The sequence below is a fragment of the Carcharodon carcharias genome, chromosome 2 (genome assembly GCF_017639515.1).
Source record: "Carcharodon carcharias isolate sCarCar2 chromosome 2, sCarCar2.pri, whole genome shotgun sequence".
NCBI lineage: Eukaryota > Metazoa > Chordata > Chondrichthyes > Lamniformes > Lamnidae > Carcharodon > Carcharodon carcharias.
This window is the reverse complement of record NC_054468.1, coordinates 61829871-61843552: the sequence shown is the minus strand read 5'-3', so window position 1 is coordinate 61843552 and position 13682 is coordinate 61829871.

The following is a 13682-nucleotide window of genomic DNA, read 5'->3' as shown; positions in this document are numbered from 1 at the left end:
TAGTTTCTGCCCATATTATTCTATTGTGTTAGAAAAAATCCGGTTACTGATGAGCGTTTGGCTATTTTGGGCGGTTTTGCTAATAGCATTAAATAACCTAATTAATGAATTAAAATTTGAGACTGGTAATTGGAAGCTCATTGGAATCATGATTTCATATTCTTACAATTCTACTTTAAGCCAATCAGCATTAAAGGCACTTAATACATTTCCCAAATGTATGGTGGGGGAAGAGGTATACCCTGGTCACCAGGTGTAACACAATCAGAAACTCAGCAAATTTTGTTGCATCTTGCACAGCCTCACTGAAATCTCCACTCTTCTAACTATGATCTCATGGTCATTCCTTCCACTTATCAAAGCATTGGCAGCTGTACTTTTACCTGGTAGCTCCCAACTTCGTGAATTCTTTCCCTGTACCCCTTTGCCTCACCACATCCCTATCCTCTTTTAAAGCCATCTATAAAACCCACCTCTTTGATCAAGTCTTTGGTCATTCCTCTTAAATTGGTCTCCTGCTTTGGTTTGACATCCATTTTTTCATTGTGTTTTGTTATTAATAACAGTATCTAATTGCAAGGTCTTGATGTTAGACAGGGGAAATTTGCCCCCAGTTGTTTTCTGTGCTCCAAAATGGTATAGCTTTAATTAATCAGAAATGTATTTGTATTTTTATGCCCTGCTACGAGAAAAGTTGAAGTTGCTATTGTTTATACACATAAACAAGCTCATGGTATTGCAGCTGAATTTTACATTTACATTTTTATTATTGTATTGTAACTGTATTGCTGTTTTCACTATAGAGGTAGCATATTTTGTTTTACGTTTACAATGTTCTCATTTTTAGTGCAGTTATTGGCATACCCTGCACTATCATTTTCCATTTCCTGAGGTAGAGCTACCCAAAAAAAATCTTAAAATGCTGCCATTGTCACTTTCCAATTATTCTGTGTTTGTGTCACTGCCCCTAATGTTACTTCCATCATGCCATCTCCCATTTCCTGTCGTATTACCTCCCTAGAGTTATTCCATGCTTGCTATGATTTAAATCAAGGGAACAGTATGCATTCTTTTCCAACAAGTTGCACACTGATGTGGAAATTCCTTCCCATTCAGCTCACAGGCTGCCACATTTTCTTTCGTGGCCCTTCAAAACACAGCATATAGCAGCTTCCAAAAATGGCTACTTCTTTCTGACTACAGCAGAAAACAAGATTGGAAAACTCATTCCTCCTAAGTACAATGTACGGACAATCTTGTTGGTGTTTCCTGCCTTCACCATGCTGCTTTAGCAGATGTTGGTGACAGGACCCTGTCAGTTTTTGCAGTTGTCCAATTCTCTGAAGTGACTGTGGGTACAGGAAGTGCATGGCCAATTTCCAGTGGCCATATTTTAATGAAGGCATAATGCTGTTGTGGTGTCACCCATCATGTTTCCTACCATTACAACTTTAATTACAGCTGTAATTAAGTCTGCATGAAGCATTCATCCTTTATGGTAAAGGAGGAAGTGATTCCAAAATGTTACAAGATGAACGCCGAGAGTTGTGGAGACTCCAAGTCTTATCCAAAATGACCCTGGAACCCCGGATCCAGAAGCATTGCCCCCTTTTCCAACAGATTGTATTTTTGCCAGGAGAGGAAAGGGGACAGGTGCTGAGTTCAAACACCCCAAATTCACTGGACTGAGGTCCTTATCCTGTAGTGTGTGACTTACAATTTATAAGAATAGATGTAAATGCTCACAAAATGCAGATAAGGTCCCTGGAACTGTCAAGTTGTCAAGTTATTTAAATTACATGCCCTTTAAATTTTGAAAAGAAAGCCAGCCTGCTGTGTCTCTAAATTGAAAATAAGTTGGTGCTTACAGTTTCAGTAGCTGTTTGTTGACATAACCCCCGGGCTATCATTATAGTATTATTACTGCTTGACTGCTTCCACAACCCACCAGTATTACAGTGGGGGCTGTAAGTTCACAGTTTGATTGACAGCTCCTAGAAGTTATCAAGAGATTAACTGTCTTTCTTGTGGGGCTATGAATACATATGTTTGTTTTTAAGAGGGATTAAGTTCTTGAGGGATTTAAATGTATTGAGTGGGCTTTTATCAATAAGAATTTTTTATATTTTAAAGTCTGTAATAGACACTAAGAACTTTTATTTCATCTCAACATGGCTCCTGAGGTCTGCCCATGGTGCATACTGGGTAGGTTGGCATGGAGGGTGCAAGGGAAAAGTGTGATGAGCAGGGTCATGTGTTGGCCAGAGTCGACATTAAGTTGGCATAAGAGTTATAAGGGGCCTTGGGGATGAGTGGGGACATAGGTTGGCATGCAGAGTATGAGGGGCCATGGGGGTGGTAGAGGGGCATGGGTTGGCATGGATGATATGAAGTATCATTGGCAGCATAGGTTAGCAGGAGTTGGCATTGATAGGGCATGGGCAGTTTGTGGGGGTGTGAAGTAAGGTGAGGGTTGAGGCCTATATGCCCTAATATTCAACCAAAGAACTGGGACCAAATCCCAGAGCACTGAAGTGAACTTTTTAACCAATTCGCCTCCGCACTTGGCAGCCCCTGTAGCTGCCTCCAAACTGCTTCCGGGGCATCAGGCCCAACTCCAGCATGCACCCACACCACCCCCCAATCCCTGGAATGAAGATCCCATTATTCAGGCACTTTTTCCCAAGGTGGATATGGCGAGCTGGAAAATTTCCTGACTCTGTGCATTCTCCTTTGAGAACAGAAACCTGGGCCTAACTGTATCATGTCCTTTTGACTTCATTTTATTTGCAATTTTTATCCTCTTTAACGAGTGTAAATAGGCCTTCAGGTTTATGGCTTCCAATATTTGGAACCATATTATTTTACACAGGGTCCTATGGCACTCCCTTTGGGAATATAACAGCATTTCTCTGTTTTGGAGGAAGACTAAGTGAAAGAATGAATGGAATACAGGCTGGTCAGACTGCACAGGAGCATGTTACAACCACCTGATGGTACTCACCCAGAAGAATGTCAACACACTGCTATTCCTACCGACCCCTCATTTAAGAGTGATGGATTAGAAAGCTTTGCTTCATAAGAGAAGACATGTGGAAACTGTACCATATGCTGCGCCCTGACAAGCAGACTATCTGCAGCACATAACTGCAAAGGAACTGCAGTGAGAGGTTTTTTTTGCTACAGTCTCATTTCAGACTGCTTCAGTTCTACCATTTTCCATTCAACTGTTCTCAGAGGTGTGAGACAGGGCACTGATGTTTTGTTCCAATTGAGCAAGCCAGTTTGTCAGCTTCTCTATAAATGTCTGCCATCAAAGTGGCAAGGCTGTGCAATTTTATTAAGTTGCAAGATTTCTTGTGGTTCAAGTGGCCAGAGATGACACCCATGTTGCACAAGTGCTCCTTTCATCAATATCCTTCAAGCTCCAGATCATCTATGACTGTGAACATTGCTTTGTGCATGTCATTGATTGATTTCCACAAAGGAACCAGTCAGGTCAGGAGTGTGAGTAGCGAGCGAATGTTGTCGGCGCCAGGAATGGGGGCGGGAACCCTGAAACTGTGTCTCACCCTCCATTTTTAAAGGCCTCCAGAGTCATATAGGCTCTATGAAAATCCAGCCCCCAGTCTCCATCCAGACTACTCTAACATTGACTGGGCCCAGATCTGTGTGAGAGATATAAGATAGACAAATAAGTGGAGATAAAACTGACCACATTGAAGTAATGATGTAGGCAAAGTACATGGGAGAATAAAATCAGAGAAAGGAAAACTGAGAAACAGGAAAGAAATTCTACCTGAATTAATGAAGTTTAGAAAATCAAACTGAAGACCCATATTTTAATTTTTATCTTCTTAAAAGGAAAGCTTTATATCTGATAAGGAATATATGTTGGCACAAAATCATTCATTTTTTGAGAGTGGATGGCAAGGATGAAATAATCTATTATGCAGTTGTGAGCATGGAATAATTCATTACCTGAGAGTGGACTGTAAAAATGGAGCAATTTATTATTGGGTCAACAGATCTGTCATGACTCAATGTCCTATGAATCACTATATTGACTGTGTGTAACGAATATTTTTGTCTGAGTGCAGACTGTGGCATAACAAATCCCCAAGCCTGTGAAAATGATGGGTCATAAGCAGATCCTAGAAATAACAATTCATTTCCTGCAACAAATAATTTGCCCTGTCCACTATCTAACTGTGACCAACTTTGGTGTGACACAGAGCAGGTGGCATAAAGAGAGGCATATAAAAAGCAAAGGAGAAAAACATACTGACAGTGCAGGGAAACAGATGGGAAAGGGAAAGGCGGGTGAGAAAAGCACAGGTAAACAGATTCAATCTGGCTAGGTGTAAAAATGTTAGGACCAAATGTAAAGAGAGAGAGAAAATGAACTGAACAAAAGGGTAAATAAAGTCACAGATCGAATTTAAAAGTAAGATACAAGTTGATTCAATTATGGAATTGTAGATGCTGACAGGATATGTCCCTTCATGGGGGAATCTAGGGGCAAAATATTGGCGTCGGCATGCGAGAGTGGGCCCAACACGCCGACACGTAACATGACGTGCGATGACGTTGAGCGTGCATCCCGACATCATAGTGTGTCATTTCGATATTTTGTTTGGCGGGCACGTGCGGGAGGTAGCTGCACACCCGCTGAACTGTCAGCGGCCTATTAAGGCCATTAAAAAAGTAATTACACTTGTTAAGAACGCGGCCTGTCCAACCTTAAGGTTGGTGGGCAGGCAAAAGGCCCAAGTGGCTTTCGTGTTTTTCAGGAATCTTCATCCATGGGCGGGAAGAGGTTTCCTGAAGGTTTTATAAAATAATTAAATAAATTTTGCTAACTTCACAAACATGCCCCAGCTCATGTGACACTGTCACATGAAGGGACATGTTTAAATAGTTTTTTACTTTATTTATTATAAAGTTTTATTAGCTACTTAATCTCCCTGAGGCTGCTCCATGCTTCAGGGGGATTGCTGCGCTCTTTCACGTGCATAGGCGAAAGGGGGTAGGCCCCAACTCTCCCTCCTCCCCCTGCCCGCACAGGTAGCAAGCGCTACTGGCTGCGCGTTACGCTGGGCGGGCTTTAATTGGCCGGCCCGTGTAAAATGGCGGTGTGCAGCTGATTGCGGGCGGTGATCGGCTCCACGCTCACCCCCGCCCGCTGTCGCCCAGCCTGCCTGTCATAGGAAAAATTTTCCCTTAGAAATAAGGGGCACAGTTTCAAAATAAGGAGTCTGCCATCTAAGACTGAGATGAGGAGGAATTTCTTCTCTCGGACGGTCATTCATCTTTGAAATTCACTACCCGCTGAAAGAGCAGTGGGGGCTGGGTCATTGAATTTATTCAAGGTTGAGTTAGGCAGATTTTTGAATTGCAGGAGAATGAAGAGTTATGGGGGTGCTGGCAGGAAAGTGGAGTTAAGGCCACAATCAGATCAGCCATTGTCTTGTTGAATGGTGGAGCAGGCTCGAGGAGCCAAATAGCCTTTTCCTGCACTTATTTTTTAAGCTTTTATATTCTTATGAGTATTTTTCCTAAATGAAAGCAAAGAAAATGTACAAAATATGGCCACCCTTTTGGTAAAATGACAAGATAATTGGACTGTAAACAAAAAAGGAAACCAAATGATCTTGACCTTCCCAAAAATCTATGATGATTTTGAGCAAGAGAAATGAGACAAATTGAACTTGATGGCAGTGCAGCTTGTTGTTATCCTGCAAAGTAAAGCTGCCTGCATCTTTGCCTTGCAATTTCCCCATGTGGCGAGTTCCATTGCAGAAGCAAATAAATCAAGTAAAGTGTCAGACACACATTGCCAGTTTCCAGAAAGGCAAGGGCTCCACACTAAAGAGCTGGTCCCTGCCAACTCAATGCCAGATGTGAAACACATGTATAACATCAAACCTGATGGTCTTCAACTTCTTTTTAACATTTTTTGGAAAGAGTGGGGCCAAAACACTAAAGCATTTCGATGCACTGCTGCTGTAAGTATGTCCAAAAGGCCAGAAATTAAGCCAGGATTTCACAGCTATCTTTAGTGAACCTAGCTGCAGATTTACTTAATTAATTGAATTTCCATTTCCCAGCTTCAATGGGATTTGAATGTATCTCTGGATTACTAGTAACATAACCACTCTGCTACCATATCCCTCTATCCCTGATGATTTGTAGGATTTCTCTGTCACCCTTATAGAGGTAGCTAGCCAATAGGCCACTTAAGGTAGTTTTTTGGGATGTCCTGGCAAACTCCATAAAGTGACTATCACCTTCTGCAACGTGTTGTAGACTTCGTCCACCAGCATAGCCTGTGAATGTATCCCAGGTAAATTATGTAAATAGGGAAACCTCTCAATGATGCTGCTTTCTTTAGTAAGGTGAGCACTGGAAGTCACCAATGGGTACACCCAAACATTTACAGTGGGTTGGACAGCTCACAGATATTTGGACCCTGTGTGGTTTAGATTGGAGACACAAAGAGGTGAAGTTTAATTCCCTCAAAATGTATGGTTTTGGATCAATTTGAATGTAAACATTTTAAAGGTCCCAATCTTAAATGCATACCACCCTGAATGCACCCCCTTCCAGCTTTAATGGAAGTGGGACAAGAGCAGGCAGCCAGCCCTTCTCCAGGAGGTGGGTTGATCATTTAAACATTTTAATGAGATTGCATGCCTCATTGTTTATCTGTCTTTCAGGTTTAACTCTGGCTGACTGGGTTTCCTACACCTTAGGTAACCTGGCAGCTAAAGGGAGGTGAGGATAGCTGCATAGAAGAGGTATACTTTACAGTATTGCTTGTGGTCCAGGAGGAGATCATCTCATTAATCTGTTTCCCTAACTGCAATCAGTTTTCATGTCCTGCATTTCGACCTTCCTGCGTTTCGACTCCTTCACCCGCAATCAGCAAACATCTCCCTACAATTGGATAACAGTCATACTATCACCAACACTCATGGCCGCAATGATCAACCATCCCCACCTTGACTGGACACTGTCTTGATCACTGATCCTCTTGTGATCACTGACCTGCTCAGCATTTGCCAAGCCCTGTGATCACCAACACCCACTGCCTTCACTGATCACATTCAATTACTAACCAGTTACCCTCTCTGCCACCAATCTGCCTTCAAGTCCCTGCCATCTCCCTGATCTCCAAGCCACACTACACCCACCCCTCACAATCTCTACCCCAGTAGCATACACCCACCAGCTCATGGGCTGCAGTCTTTCCTGAAGCTTTTCCTGCCTGACAGGGAGCCAAGCCCCTTAATCGAGCTGACTTTCGGGCAAGGATCCTATTTTTTAAAACTTGCACATTGTGGAGTTGAATCATCATAATGTTCACCTGAACTCTACCTTATCATTGGAACTCCAACCCAAGTGAAGATTGGCATCAAGGATTCTGGCTAGGAATTGGTCTGGGCTAGAATTTGGACCTGAAATATGCAGTGTGCATAAAGCTATGCATCATCCTACATCTTATGGTCTTATGGTCAAAAGCTCGAGGCCTGATACAGGTTTTGGGGGTGGGGGAGGTCATTGACTCAGGGAATACTGCAATAAGTGTGGGGAAACTAACTTACCAACTCTCCAGATCTGGGAATTATCCCCAATATAGACAGAGGACAACTGGGATATACTGTGGAGTGATGAAGTTTGGAGCAGTGTCAGGGGAGTTGCATTGCGTTTAATATTTTTACTATTTTGGTCAGTATAATGTGGCAGGACACATTTCGATGCTGCACGTGCTTAACTTCAGTCTAAAGTATCTGCTTGTAGAGGATGAACACCCATCAAGGCTTTTTGGAAACAGCTAGACCATGTGTCTGTTTTTAAGCAAAAGAGATTCAAAGAAAATGAAACTTCTTTGATGATTCAAAAGGCGTGGTTGACCTTTTGAGGTCATCCGCAAGATGTGAGGACCTTATCTCACGTGAGAGGGAAGACGCGCAGGTGTGCATTCTACTTTGTGGGTCAAAGGCACTCGCACCGTTGCACTAAGAGGTAAAGGCTGGTTGAAATCAAGGATCTAAATCTAGGAGATTGTTTCAGAGGCTTGTGTCTCCAAATGCTGTTACTTTACTATCTTATTTTAGATTTGCAGATAGAAGAGAACTGGTATCACTTAATGATCTGCCCTTGGGGTATCAGGTGCTGTGAAAGTTTTGAATGAAATGCACATCCTCACATACCAAATTTAACATATAACAGATAGAATATTACAATTACAAATTACCTGGTAATTACTTGGAAATTAGCCTGGGAACTTAAGGCTTTTTGAACAAATTTAATATATTGCTCGACCTATTAGCTCTTTCCCCTTAAGTAACCATAAGGGTTAACTGAATTCACAATTGACACAGTAACTAAGTTATAGAGCTGAATGTTCTTGTCTACATCAGTGACAGAGAGATGTGAGAACAACATATTACAATCACCAGGGTTCCCCTCAGGGTAGGAGATTTTATCAACTTCATCCCATCAAAAAGCAATTAAAGTGTATTCAATGGTGCAACTGCAGTATCCCATGAAGGGCTCATTGTAGACTTTATCATACCATTTTGCTTCTTGAATTCATCTACTAAAGATTCCTTTTCACTTCACCCGCTGTTAGGATCACCGCTAACTGAATATTCAAAAGTGAAACAGAAGGTGATAATATAAAGGTGAAAGGGGTAATTTTTGGTATGGGTGCATCCATTCATTCAGCTGTGGAGTTCTAGAAACCCCAGAGAAATGACATAAACATCATTCATTTCATTTTTCAGGCATTTTTATGATTTTCCACTAAAGTTTGCCTTCATTTATACCTTTACCCCCTTTCACTCCACAAAAAGCCTTGTATGAAATGTAATTGGCAATACATGCACTTGTCATCATATCCATTATGGGCTGTATGCTGGCAATTGCATAGTACAGCATTAGGGGCATGGCAAGAATGAGTCATCCAGTCAACACTCTGTAATATCCTGCATAAACGGTAACAAGGAAACAGGGTTTAGCTTTCATGATCCTGTGCAAGAGTTGGAGCTTGGAGCAGGTCCATGACAAGAATAAACTGCCATAAGTTCCACATCTTCCAACCTCATAATCTCCCAAACTCAAATGGCCCGCTTTTACCTCCTACCCAAAATCCACAAACAGGACTGTCCCGGCAGACCAATCGTGTCAGCCTGTTCCTGCCCCACGGAACTCATTTCCTGCTATCTTGACTCCATTCTCTCTCCCCTTGTCCAGTCCCTTCCCACCTACATCCGTGATTCCTCTGACACCCTACATCATATCAAAAATTTCCAGTTCCCTGGCCCCAACTGCCTCCCCTCCACCATGGGCATCCAATCCCTCTACACCACGATCCCCCACCGGGATGGTCTGAGGGCTCTCCGCTTCTTCCTCAAACAGATGCTCGAACAATCCCTATCCACCACTACTCTCCTCCATCTGGCTGAACTTGTTCTCTCACTGAACAATTTCTCCTTAAACTCCTCTCATTTCCTCCAAATAAAAGTTGTGGCTATGGGCCCCAGCCAAGCCTGTCTCTTTATGGGGTATGTGGAACAGTCCTTGTTCCAGTCCTACTCCGGGCCTCTCCCACAATTCTTTCTCCGGTACATCGATGACTGCTCGGTGCTGCTTCATGCTCTCATCTGGACCTGGAAAAATTTATTAATTTTGCCTCCAATTTCCACCCCTCATCATTTTCACATGGTCCATCTCTGACACTTCCCTTCCCTTCCTTGACCTCTATGTCTCAATTTCTGGTGATAGACTGTCAACCAATATCCATTACAAACCTACCGACTCCCACAGCTACCTCGACTACAGCTCCTCATACCCCGCTTCTGGTAAGGACTCCATCCTATTCTCTTAGCTTCTTTGCCTTCATTGCATCTGTTCTGATGATGCCACTTTCCAAAACAGTTCCTCTGACATGTCCTCCTTCTTCCTTAACCAAGGTTTTCCACCAACTGTGGTTGACAAGGCCCTCAACCTTGTCTGGCCCATCTCCCACCCATCCACCCTCACACCTTCCTCTCCCTCCCAGAACCATGATAGGGTCCCCCTGGTCCTCACTTATCACCCCACCAGCCTCCGCATTCAAAGGAGCATCCTCCACCATTTCCGCCAACTCCAGCTTGATGCCACCACCAAACACATCTTCCCTTCACCCACCACTGGTGGCATTCCGCAGGGATTGTTCCCTCTGGGACACCCTAGTCCACTCCTCCATCACCCCCTACACCTCAACCCCCTCCAACGGCACCTACCCATGCAACCGCAGAAGGAGCAACACCTGCCCCTTTACTTCCCCTCTCCTCACCGTCCAAGGACCCAAACACTCCTTCCAAGTGAAGCAGCATTTCACTTGTGTTTCCCTCAATTTAGTCTACTGCGTTTGCTGCTCCCAATGCGGTTTCCTCTACATTGGAGAGACCAGACACACACTGGGTGACCGTTTTGTGGAACACCTTCGGTCCGTCCGCAAGCATTACCCAGACCTCCCTGTCGCTTGCCATTTCAACACTACACCCTGCTCTCATACCCACATGTCTGTCCTTGGCCTGCTGCATTGTTCCAGTGAAGCTCAACGCAAACTGGAGGAACAGCACCTCATCTTCCGACTAGGCACTTTATAGCCTTTTGGACTGAATATTGAGTTCAATAATTTTAGATCATGAACTCACTCCTCCATCCCCACCCCCTTTCCGATCCCTCTTTTTCGCCATAATTTATATAGATTTTTCTTTTCCCACCTATTTCCATTATTTTTAAATATATTTCCATCCATTGTTTTATCTCTACCTGTTAGCCTATTTTGATCCCTTCTCTCCACCCCACCCCCACTAGGGCTATCTTTACCTTGCTCATCCTGCTTTCTACCCTTAATGTCACTATTAGCACATTTCTTAGATAATATCACCACCATCAACGCCTCTTTGTCCTTTTGTCTATGACATCTTTTGGCAATCTCACTAGCCCTCTATCCAGCTCTACTTGTCCCACCCCCTTAAACCAGCTTATATTTCACCTCTCTTCTATTTTTCCTTAGTTCTGCAGAAGAGTCATATGGACTCGAAACGTTAACTGTATTCCTCTCCGCAGATGCTGCCAGACCTGCTGAGTTTTTCCAGGTATTTTTATTTTTGTTTTTGCTTTGGATTTCCAACATCTGCAGTTTTTTGCTTTTATATTATATTATGAGTTGAGGGCCACCTCATTCCTAGGAGATTCCTGCTGCTATATGACAGCCAAGAACCCTCATGCACTTCCGTCACTGAGACAGCATCTAGGGCCTGAATTTTCAGCTCAGTGGGCGGGTGCAATTGGCAGGCCTGGGATCGGCTGGGAAATGGACTGCCAATTAACGGCCAGCCAGCGTGAAACATGCGCTGAAAAGCTCAGCGCTGCCAGGGTGGGGACGGGAAGAGGGCAGGTGATGATGCCAACGTGGGCATGGGCCAGCGCTGACAGAAAGCTCCCTGAAGGTAGAGAGCTGCCTCAGGAAGCTGAAGACCTGAAAAAGCAAAAATAAAGGTTTCAAAAGCTGAAAAACATGTCCATGCATCATAATCAATGGCCTGAAAACTTAGCTAATAAAAATGCTGTCCACAGAAATTCTCTTATATTTTATTTCATCACCGAAATCTCATCCCGCCCATGGATGAGGTTTGATGAAAAATGCACAGGCCGCCCTGTTGATTTATCCATTCGCCAACCATAAGGTTGGATGGGCAGCAAAAGTTAGAGGCAATTGCGGCCTTAATGGCTTTAATTACCGTCTTATATGTCGGCGGGTGCGCTTCTGATCTTTGCGCGTGCCCGCTGACCGAAATATTGCGCAAGCGCAGGATGGCATCAGGATGCTCGTTCGACGTAATCTTGCACTATTTTATGCCTGCCTGTAAGGTGTAAAATTCAACCCCTGGGAAAAGCATAATAAGAGCCTTGGAACTACACACATCACTGTTACCAAGGAGAAGCACAATGGAATGCATATATTAAAGTTTCACATTAAATTTACAATTCTACCAAAGCTACTGGAGGTGCAGACAGTATTGTTAGAAAGGCATGGGAATTAATGTAATATTCTAGCATGAATGGGAAAGCACTGTATACATCTTTGGAGGGAATGACCAGATATGGTTCAAGAGATTATCTCCAGTTTGAGAGTGCGTGAATGTCTTTTTGCAACTGGAAACAGGTTATTTTCTATATCCTTTTTGCATAGGACAAATCAGATTAGGGAGATGAGTGCGTGTCTCAAAGACTGGTGTGGGAGAACTGGGTTCCAGTTCATGGAGCACTCGCACCAATACTGGGGAAAGTGGGATCTATACCATTGGGATGGTCTACACCTGAAACATGCTGGGACTGGTGTTCTGGCAAACCGCATAACTAAGGAAGTAGAGAGGGTTTAAATTAAATAGTGGGGGCAAGGGATCAAATTTAGGAAAATGTGGTAAATCAAAAAGCAGAGACAAGACAAAAGAAAAAGGTGTTACTACGGGAAATGAAAAACAGACTGTGGCAGGAAGGGGTAGAGAGTACAAATCTAACAGTAAATCAACAGGTGCAACTGGAGGTTATAAAATAAATAAAAGGATGAAACTAAAAGCTCTGCATCTGAATGCACGTAGCATTCAAAACAGAACAGATGAACTGAGAGCACACATAGAAATAAATAATTATGATTTGATCACCATTATGGATACATGGCTGTTGGACGACACGGATTGGGTACAGGATATTTAGGAAGGACGGGAAGCGAGGAAAAGGTGGAGGGGTGGCTCTGTTAGTTAACGATGGTATTAGCGCAACAGAGAGGGTTGACCTAAGTTCAGAAAACTAGAATGTGGAAACGATTTGGGTGGAGATGAGAAATATTAGAGGCAAGAGGTTACTTGTGGGAGTTGCGTACAGGTCCCCTAACAGTAACTACATGGTAGAGTTGAGCATAAAAGAAGAAACAATTTGAGCTTGTCAGAAAGGCATGGCGATAATCATGGGAGATTTTAATTTACATATAGACTGGAAAAGCCAGATGGGCAAAGATAGCATAGATGAGGAATACATTGAATGTTTTCGGGCTAGTTTCTTAGAACAGCATTTTCTGGAGCCAACCAGAGAGCAGACTATACTATACCTGGTATTGTGCAATGAGATGGGAGTAATTAATGATCTCATAGTGAAGGCGCCCCGAGGTAGCAGCGACCATAATATGATTGGATTTTACATTCAGTGTGAGGGAGAGAGAAGTGGGTCAGAGTCTAAGCTTTTAAACTTAAATAAGGGCAATTATGAGGGCATGAAAGCTCAGTTGGCTAAAGTGAATTGGCGAATTAGGTTAAGGGATAGGTCAAAAGAGAAGCAGTGGCTAATATTTAATGGGATATTTCAGATGTACAGAATAGATACATTCCAACGAGTAAGAATAATTCCAAGGGACGGACACACTATCCGTGGTTAACTAGAAAGATTAAAGATAGTTATCAAACTTAAAGAAAAAAAGCATATAATTGTGCAAAGACAGGTGGCAGATCAGAAGATTTAACAGAATATAAGGAACAGCAAAGAATGACTAAAAGGAGGGAAAAATTAGAGTATGATAGAAAGCTAGCCAGAAATATAAAAATAAATAGTAAGAGTTTTTATAAATA